Source organism: Meriones unguiculatus, chromosome 14 (genome assembly GCF_030254825.1).
Source record: "Meriones unguiculatus strain TT.TT164.6M chromosome 14, Bangor_MerUng_6.1, whole genome shotgun sequence".
In the NCBI taxonomy this organism is placed as follows: domain Eukaryota; kingdom Metazoa; phylum Chordata; class Mammalia; order Rodentia; family Muridae; genus Meriones; species Meriones unguiculatus.
Genome location: NC_083361.1, coordinates 71426720 through 71437427, shown reverse-complemented (window position 1 = coordinate 71437427; position 10708 = coordinate 71426720).

The window sequence follows — 10708 nt, the reverse complement described above, 5'->3', positions numbered from 1 at the left end:
TCATATATCTACCAAATTTATGAGGGAAGACCCCTGCCCTTGGGTTATAATGAAGGCTAGATATGTGACCCTTACCTTAGACAGAGTGGGCTGCCTTGACTCATCACATGTAAGGCCAGCCTAGTTGTTGTTTAGCTGTTTCTTCCCAAAGGGCAACAGGGAGGCTTTTAAGAGTTCAGAAGTAGGAAGCGCACAAGGTCAGGAAGCCCATAAAAGCCACATGCCCCAACCCCAATGGATACCTAAGAAGTAATAATTGTGAGGGAAAGAGAATCTCAAACTGGCCATGTTGCCTAAAAATGTATGGGGAGCCCCATGGATGTAGTTCTCATGAGCTGTCACCCATGCTGGGGTGGATTTACTTAGTAATACAACTTTGAGTTTCCATGATGCTGTAAGCAACTCATCCCTATATTCTTGTAAGTCACCCCGTAAGCTCACAGGCTCACTAGGGTAGGCTGAGGTGGAATCATTTCTTCAGTCTGTTCTGTGCTCAGTCTGGGATGAATACACATTCTGTCTCCCCAGGAAAACTCAGATAACGGTAATGAAGGAGGGTACCTGAGACACGCAGAGCTGCATAGGGGGTGACTTCAGCAGCCAAGTGCCAAGCAGGAGCAGAACAGATGGCTCTGAGGCATGAAGAGAGAGGGGTGAGCTATAGTGCCCATGGGAAAATGTAACTGAGTATCAGAGGAGCAAAATCTGCTTCCCAGTGACTAGCAGGAGCTGCGCCTGCTCTTCTAGCTGAGACGGGCTCTTTGGATGGGAGCAGAGTGAGATCAGAGCTTGTTGGCAGGCTGTGTGAAGCTCTCCCAGGTAGCAGTGGAATTTGAGATTGGGATTTGTAACAAGTTCTCGCAACCTTCCCTAAAGCCACAGCCCTGAGTTCCCAAAGCGGCATCTGTGGCTGGTGGACCCTTATCCCCTGAGCAGCACCCACGGGCTCTTCCCTACCAGCTATGGCCTTGCTCCATCATCTTATGAAGTCTTAGATGAAACTATAAGGAAATTAGAGACTTAAGGAGGGGATAGTGAGGACCTTCACTTCAAGGGCATAGTGAGGACCTTCCCTCTCCTCGGCTCTCTTCTGTTTCCTGGGCTCCCATCCTGTTCCCCTCTTCCGCCGCTTCTGCTGTCTATTCTATTTGCCATTCTGAATGAGATTCAAGCACACTACTCAGCAATTAAAAGCAAGGAAATCACGAAATTCGCAGGCAAGTGGATGGAACCAGAAAAGATCATCCCGTGTGAGGTAACCCAGAAGCAGAAAGACACTCGTGTATAGACTCACTTATAATCAGATATTAGCCGTATATCAGTTGTATTTCTTAAACAAACAAAACAAAACAAACAAACCAACCAGGATTCCTTTATTAACAGCATTTCATTAACACATGCTAATCACTCATTTCCATAAGGGCATACTTACCGCACACACTGGCAAACCCAGCATTATTTTTTCTAACTTTTATATTATTAAGGACTCAAAAATTCTGTTCAGAATCCCATTCTACCAACTCATCCTTCCTTCTTCAATAATCCTGAGCAGAGGAGGAGGAAGTCGCATGAGAGGAAGCCCAGCGGGAAGATGGAAGTTCATATAGTTAAGTGTTGATAGGCGCCATACAGCCACACAGGTACAAGTTGAGAACCTAGTAGCAGGGTGCTCAACGCTTAGCAGTGTTGATAGCATGGAGCAGAGAACTAAGGGAGTGGGGGAGGGAGTCTATTTTAAATCCCAGGTAGCATTGTCCAGTCTCTATATTTCTTCTTCAGGTGTGCTTACCTCCTCAAGGTGAGCCATCATTTCAAAAGTAAACATTCAGTTTACAGTTTTACTTTGAGCTTTCTTAACCTTCCTGAATGTGTCCTGGCTGCCTCCCAGCAGCCCCTGCCCCTTCATTCTTTCCTCTGGTTTGTCTTTAAGTGTGACGTGGGTATTGTTGCTTGTCTTGTCTAGTCATGGCTTGTTTTAAATTAATTTCACATTATTTTAGTATTTGACTTGGGAAATGCTAACTAAGAGATAAGATGAGATGAGAGAGAGAGAGAGAAAGAGAGAGAGAGAGAGAGAGAGACCCTCACACGTTTTTCCAAGGACTTTCCTTTAGTTGCCAGAAAGAAAAAGAAACCATCACACAAAACACAGGCTAATGAAGGGTAAAGTCTTGTCTTTTCTACTTCGGAGTACCATGTCATTGTGATTTGAGGACAATTTTTTTTTCTAGAGCACTTTGAATGATATGCTTTTAATTTTTTTCTCTCTCAAGCTTCTGCACTTGGTTTCAGTTATCAGAGGCAATCCATTTTGTGCAAAATTAGTCATTTTTGGAACCCAGACTGGACTGAAATCTAGATTAGCTCCCACAGAAGGTGCACAGAAATGGTGCAGTGCTTGGCTTAGGGGCTTACAGGGCTCTGCTGGGTACCAGAACCTCTGCAGCCATCTCTCCGAAGAAGGATGCCTTGGTTCAAGGGCAAAGATGGGCAACCAGTTTATAAACTCCCTGGCATCCTCCTGAAAACAGACCCTGAGCTGTTCTCTGCTACAGCGGAATGTCCTCCCACTTCCAGTCTAGCCCAAAGATGCTGTTTGTTATAAAAGTTTGTGCCTCCGTCCTTATAAGGGGCCATTTTTATTCTGTGTCTTCAACATTCATTCAGTTTTAAACAGAGCCTTGAATTTTTTTTTAGACTCAGAGTCAACATTTCTGAATGATGGTATGACCTTCTGAGAAGATGAGTAAGTAGGGAAGTTAATGGTGAGGGTTGAACCACACTCTTGGTCTCTGGCCTGCTCTTTCTGGCATCTAGAAAGGCAGGCTATGTCTCCCAGCTGGCTCGGAAGCTCCTTATTTCTTAATGGCTCATAAAGCAATGGCGTGGCCTTGGAGTGAATGAAGTGTAGACCGTGGTGTTCTGGTGTTGGTCCTTTTTGAAAAAAATATGATTGACGAAGGATGTATTATATTCTCTCCTTCAAGTAAAAAGCTAGCTAAATGCATATCCATTCAGTAAAGAATTGATCTTTCAATTAGATCTTCAGTTCTGCAAATTATAGCCTTTAGCTTATATGGGTTTATAAAGTTGCCCTTGTGTTTTTTGTTTGTTTGTTTAATTTTTTAAATATGTATTTTTATTTATGTGCTGTGGGCCTGGGGTACCATGCAATCAGGAAAAGTTGGTCTGGAGAAGGAGTGGGATTGGGTCCTCTCCAACCCTGGAAATCTCTTCTTTAGAGCAGTAGGGAATGAGAGCCACTCCCTCAGCTGCCCTGGGCCTGCATGTCCTTGCACAGATAGCCTTTTAGCCCCCACCTCTGCCATCCTGGAGGTGGTCACATGGCCTGGTGGCCAGGGTATCGTTGACCTTTTCTTCTCCTCGTAAGGTCATGTTCAGCAAGCACCTGAAATCCCCGTTCCTACAGATAAGGTATCCCCAGCATCTTAGCCCTGTCCAAGGATATACACTCACCTGAAAGCCGCTCCCCACTCCCCAAAGGTTTAAATAGCCTTTGTTGCCCCAATTAAAGGAGCTACTCAGTGAAGCCTGCTGCCTGAGGTCTCCACCTTCTCTCCCCTGGCTGTTCTGCCTCACTTTCCCTCTCGGGCCAACAGCCTGGTCGTGGGGGGTCACGCCATTGGGGGGGAGTAGAGGAGAAGCAACAATGTGCATGTCTCTTTGTCTGTGTGAGAGCATGCTGTGTGTGTTCAGGTGATGCCAGATCCCCTGAAACTGGATTTGCAGGTGGTTATGAGTGGGCCCACATAGGGCCTGGGGTTTGAACACAGGTTCTCTGGGAGAACAGCAAGTGCTCTCAAACCGCTAAGTCGTCTTCTTAGCCTCTACAATGCTATTGATTTTTTTAATGATAAAAATATTTTTTAAAGTTTGTATGAATTTATTACCCAAAACAAAACAAACAAAAAACCCCCAAACAAACAGGAAAATGCAAACAAATACAAAAGTGACTCAAGCCTCATTGCTTCACTTATTCCTTCCAGGTATCCTGGTGTAGATGCATTTATCCACTGTCACTAATGTTCCAAAACCAATACAAAACCAAACCTGCTCGTGCATTGTAGGGATGAATAGTACATGTTGTTATTTCTATAAATGAGGATGGCAATGAGCTAATATCCAATAATGAAGAATGATTCAATTAATAAGGCCACAGTAAAGAAACTGTAGAAATTAATTACGAGGCCACGCTTAAGAGGTAAGTTAGAAGTGAAGATCTGGAGTGTTCTGGTTTCACATGGAAAGATACTCTTGCTTCATGGCTCTGTGTTTTCGAGTGTGCTCACTCACGCAGTGCTTCTTAAAGAGAGCTTAGCTGAAAAGTGGAGATCGGTGCCTAATCTGGTGATTTTTAGTCACTTGCAAGCAAGCAAGAAGGGGGCAGGAAGAAAAGGCATTCATTAAAAATGAGTAAAGGAGAGAATGAGCTTCTAGTGAAAGGCAAGAGTGTGTAGGCAGAGCATTTGGGTTTGACTGGCAGGACGTGTGGGCAATCCTTCTCTGCAGGGAGCACTTCCAATGTTCAGCCTTGTGCTTTTTAGCTGCTCACATCCTTCTTGTTCTTGTTTGTATCTGCAGGGAAGGCCGGCCCCTCAGCCACATGGGTCATTCATTGCTTTAGCTCAGGAAGGTGAAAGTTAACTGAGCATTCTCCTTTTCATTCATCTGTCTAAGATTTTTCATTTTTTAATTGAGAATATTTAAAGATTTTATTTTAAAAGATTTATTTACTTTTATTCTCTCTCTCTCTCTCTCTCTCTCTCTCTCTCTCTCTCTCTCTCTCTCTCTGTGTGTGTGTGTGTGTACACCACATAATGTTGAGCCCAAAGAATCCAGAAGAAGTAGTCATATCCCCTGCAGCTGGAGTTGTGACGGGTGGTTGTGAGCCACCAGATGTGGGTTCTGGGTACTGAACCCAGATCCTCTGGAAGAGCGGCAAGGGCTACTAACTTCTGAGTCATCTTGACAGCCCTGATTTTACATTCAGCTAATAACTTGTGCTCATTAATGAGATATCAAGGGATGCTTCAGGACCTGTCTTCAGTGTGTAAAGTGTAAATCAGCTCTGACAGGCCTATCTTCCCAAACACCTCATTTACTTACTTATTTATTTGCTTTTGAAACTACAAAAGCATCCAAAACCTTTTCTTCTAGCTCTTACCTCTCTGGTCAACCCTAAGGGGCCTCAGCCTGGGGGAACTTCTTGCGTTTTCTGAGTGGACTGGGATCCCTGTTGGTCTGCCTTTTGCTACCTCCGCATCTCACTTTAAACCCTCTCAGCAGTTTTCTGAAATCTGCAGTTCATATCTGGCCTCCAGACACTTGGGTACAGGTCTCACCTGTGCGGCTTTCAGGCAGCCTGGGGAACAGCCACCTGGGTGTGAACTGTGTTCGTTAGAGCTGCAGTGAGAGCAGGAAGTGAGAGGAAGGCTTCCTGCAGGAGCAGACTCCAGGACAGGGTAGGGGGCTGTTTTAAGCCTGAGTGCAGGGTGATGAGCACTCTCTGTGGAGTCACTTCTGGGGAGTGGGAATAAATGAACACCACATTCCATTCGCGCTGCAGGCAATAGCTGATGTCTCCTCTGAGCTTTTCTTGGAGAGCTGGTTATTTGAATTTGAAATTTGAAAGCAGACACCCTCGAGTTCAATCCCAAGCCTTGCTGGCTGCTCTTTTCCATGAGACCTTGGCAAAGTCACATAGATACAATCCGTTTTGTAGTGATGAAGGGAAGATCTGTCTCCTGGGAGAACTAAAACAATTTGAAATGGTTCAATACTTGCTCCATAACGGTTCCTCTAAAATAGATTTCCAATTAAATGTTTCACAGACTTTACACACTGCACAAAAAGAGGGAATCAATCCAAGTGTCCACCCACAGAAGATGAATAGACTAGAAAATGTGGTCTATGCATAAACGGGATAGTATTCAGCCCTGAAAAGGAAGGAGCTTCAGACTCCTGTTGCAGCAGAGGTGTTATTGAGGAAGTAATGTTAGATAAGCTTGTTACAGGAAGGCAAGTACTGTGTGAAGAATCTGAAGTGGCCAGAGCCATACAAATCAGAAAACAGAGTAATTGTGGTTTCCAGAGCCCCAAAGAAAGGTAGGTTAGGGAGTTGTCTGATGGACATAGAGTTTCAGTTTTGTAAGATGTAAAGAATTCTGGGGACTGGTTTTTCGTGCAGCCTGGATATACTCTGTGCTAGGAATCTACACCTACAAATGCTTGTTTGGATTTTATTCTCCAAGCCATGTATTAAAACCTTGCTCATCACTTAAGACATTATTGGGAAGTGATTACAGCTGTTAGGAAATAGGACCTGGAAGTGAAGTCCCTGAGGGTGTCCTTGAAGAAGAAACCTGGTCCTCTGTCCTTTTTCCCTCCTTGAGGCAGGCAGCTTTGTCCCATCACACGCCCCATGCTCTGCCCTGATACTCTTCCTCCTCACAGGCTCAAAACTTCATAGGCAAGTGACCATCAGCTGAGACCTCTCTAAACACAGAAAACCAAGTCTTGCCTCCTAAACAGTGTGTTTATCTCACTCACCAATACAGAGGTTTACCACTGTTAAAAGTTATGGAGTAGAATCGAAATATTTTATATTCTTGAACATGGGGCTGGTGAGATGGCTCAGTTGGGAAAGTACTTACAGCACAAGCTTGAGAACCTGAGATCTGCGTTCAAGCCCCAGAACCCACATCAAAGACTGGGTGTGGAGGTACATGACTGCAATCCCACCGATGGGGAGGTGGGATCACTGGAGAGGTGGAGCCAGGAGCATCCTTGGCACTCACTGGACAGCCAGCCTAGATGAATTAGCAAACCAGTGAGGGAGAGACCCTGCCTCAAAATACAAGGCCTCTTCAGTGTACCTACACAGGCATGTGTACCTGCAAACAAGAGGGCACCTGCATACACAAGATATGCATGCACACGTATGCGCACACAAAAGTGTGTTAACTAGCTGAACCACAATAGTGCATTCGCTGTGACCATGTTTCCGATTCTGTCATCTGCCAACTCTCTTTAAGAAAGGCTTTTGTCGTTGTGTGGTTATCTTTCATTTGTTTTCAGCTCTTCTGTGATTCTGCTTAACAATCACAGAGGTCCGATTAATGTTTTCTTTTGCTCACTCATAAAGTCTTCTTGCTTTAAGGAGGAGCGGGGGCTTCTGTGTGCATTCTCTGATCAGATGTGTGGGCGATTTCTGACACTCCTCTTTGGAGATGCCCTGACTTTCTGTTCTGCCTACCTTGCTAATGGATTACGCTTTTACTTTGATCTCCTTAATGACTGTACAGAACTGTAGCTAATTTTTGTTTTTCCTTTGAGACAAGTTTGCTAGGTAGCCTAGACTGTTTGCCAGTCTCTAGTCCTTCTGCCTCTAATTCCAAGTGATACAATGACATATGCTACTGTGCCTGGCATCTAGCCCTCCAGGCCAATTTGATTTTTCCTAAGGAAATGTTAAGTTAATGACCAAATGTAAGAAAGTTCAGCAGAGCATGGTATATAATGGTAACATTGTAGGAAAAAAAAACCCAGAAAGAATCAAAAATAAATTTTAAACAGAGTAAAAAGTTATATACAAATCATACACGCATACAAATAATAATCACCTATATATTAGTGACTTTGAGTTCATTAAACACTATTTTAAAGTATTTAATGGTATGCAATGTAGTTACAGTGAGCTGTTTTATCCTAGTGTCAGAAAGAGAATATATATGAATTTTTTTTATGAATTAAAATGTTCTTATGTCTCAGAGGGGATGGAGGACAGAAGAGAATAAGGTCCCTAAAAAAACAATTGAGAAAATCTCATATGAACTTACAGAGACTGAAACAGCAATCATAGGGCCTCCATAGTTCTGCACCAGGTCCTCTGCATATATATGATAGCTTTCATTTTAATGCTTTTATGGGACTCCTGAATGTGTGAACGAGTTGGTCTCTGAGTCTCGTGCCTTCTCTTGGGGGCTTTTTTGTTTTTCTGTTGAATTGTCTTGTCCAACTTCGATATGATGATTTTTTGTTTTAAAAAAGAAAAAAATATTTTTTAACAAAGGCAAAACAGAAAAGAAATAATGATGGGACAGATGAGGGAGATGGAGATGTGGAGTGCGAAGTTTCATCAATATGTGATATTTTGGATAATGGATCATGGAAGCAAAACCTTTGCTTATCAGGACAAGTATCAGGTGCTGGTTAGCTAGGGCTGAGTTAGTAAGATGAGGTTCTGACTAGAAAAAGACCATTGAATTCAGGTGAGCTCTTCTGGGAATTGTTTGCCCGTGGATAGCACGCAGCAGCTGAGTGTCCAGCGGGGTTCCAGGCTGAGCCTCAAGCCAGCAGTTGTACTTGGCAATGTGCAAATCTCCCAACTGGTACTGGTTTTGGCAGAATGAAAGCTGCAGGGCTGAAGTGAGCGTGGAGAAAAGCTTAGCACCATGAGAAGCCAAGAGAAGACAGTAATGATGATCAGCTTCTGCTGCAATGGAGAGCCCAGCGTACGGGATGTGCTGGCCTGGCATAGAGACAGTGGTGGACATTTGATGAGTGCTCTTGGTTGTAAACTTTACAGATCTGGGATGAGGAAACTCAGCAGGGGAAATGACTTCATCAGTGGGTCTGTGGGCGCATCTGTGGAGCCCTTCCTCAATTCGTGTTTGATGTAGGAGGGCCCATTCAGCCTGAGTGGGTGCTCCTAGGTCATATAAAAGACAGTTGGCTGAGCACCAGCAGGGGAAAAAAGCCAGGAAGCAATATTCCTATGGTTTCTTATCTCTGCCTCAGCTTCTCTCTGTGATGGACCATAAATTGGAAGATGCAATAAATCCTTTCTTCCCAGGAAAAAATGTTGTTATATCTCATCTATGAAATGTCCCCCACAAGCTTGGATGTTTAATGATTGCTCTCCAGGTGGTGGTGTTATTTCTAGAAGTGTGGGAAACTCTGGGAAGTGAGTATTAACTGGATAAAGTGGGCTACTGAGGGCATCCTGTTAGAGGTTGTACTTGACCTCCACAACCTTCCTCTTTCTCTGTTTCTTGTCCACCATGAGATGATCAATGTCTGTCACACACTACCCCCTCCATTCATATTACTGCCTGTCTAAAACCATGGAGCCAAGTCACCAAGGCTTGAATCCTCTGCCACTGTGAGCAAAATAGGTATGTCTCTTAAGTGCCTTCTATCAGGTATTTTGGTCACAGTAGGAAGAAAGGTAACAGGCATAAATTCCACGTGAAGTGTTTGTATTTCAGACTTTTATAGAAAATACTTGGCCTCTTAAAATTACAGATATTTAGTAAAAATAAATGACTACAAATATTCAAATGGAATAACCCAAAATGCACAGTGAAGAGCCATCCACTCCAAATCTCTAGGTCTTGGGAAATCTAATCATATGTGTATTTCAGTATTATGTCTCATTCCCCATGCACACGCAACATAACTTGTCTGGATTGGAGAACAGATAAACATTACATCTTTGTGTGCACACACATGTACTTATATGTACACATGTACCTGTGTGAAGGTGTGTGGACATGTTCAGAGCAGAGGTCAACCTTGGTTGTCATTCTTCAGGCACTGTCCTACTGTTTCGTTAAGATAATTCCTCTCATTGGCCTGGAAACTTACCAGAAACTCAGTTGCTGGGAGAGTTAGGCGAGTGAAGGAAAGGGAAATGATGTGATGACATGTTATGGTCAGCCATTTTGGCCTCAGCTTGCTGATCAGAGAGCCTCAGGGATCTGCCTGTCTCTGCTCCTCCCCCCAGCACTGAGATGGTAAGTGTGCAAAATCACAACCTGCTCTGTTTTTTTAAGCCTAGGTTCTGGGGCTCAAATTCTGGACTTCATGCTTTCAAGACAGGCACTGTACCTTCTGAGCAGTTCCCATCCCCCCAAGTCTTTATAAGCTTTAGTCTGCCACATTTCAGAGTGCACAGCTTAACGATGAAGGTTCTTTAAATAATTAGCCAGATTACCGTCACCCTCCTACAGTTCTCACTGCTCCTCAAACTCCACATGCGCTATTCAAAATGACTCCAATTGTCTCGTGTCTTTATCTACGTCTATGCAGTTTGGTCTATTAAATTTTGAGTCAAAAACACAGTTTACAAACACCGGTTTGGAGCATGATCTGATTTGTGCTTTGATCTACATATCCCTGCCCTCTGGGTGCTTATTTTCTCTTGACAGTTATTGGAGGAGCTGCATAGATTCCCACATTAATAACTACCCTTTCTGAACTCACATACCCAGCATTTCCTGATCCTTGTACTTAGATCCATAGGCTCAGTGACATTCAGGTCTGAGTTTTTAGCAAGAATTCGTCCACTGCTGAACATGGCCTAGATGTGTAACTTTTTTTTCTAACAGAGGTAGCAAACTGATGATATTTGAAACTCACTATTTGTGTCTCCTCTTGACTCACCTCTCCTTTTAAGCCATTCTATTTCCTTCCTTCCTTCCTTTCTTTCTTTCTTTCTTTCTTTCTTTCTTTCTTTCTTTCTTTCTTTCTTTTTCTGCGATAAAATACCATGGACAAAAGCAACTTAGGAAGGAAAGGGTTTATTTGGTTTATACTTCCAGGTCAAAATCCATCACTGAGGAAAGTCGGGGCAGGAACTCCAGGCAGAAGCATGAAGCAGAATCCATGGATAGATGTGGCTTAT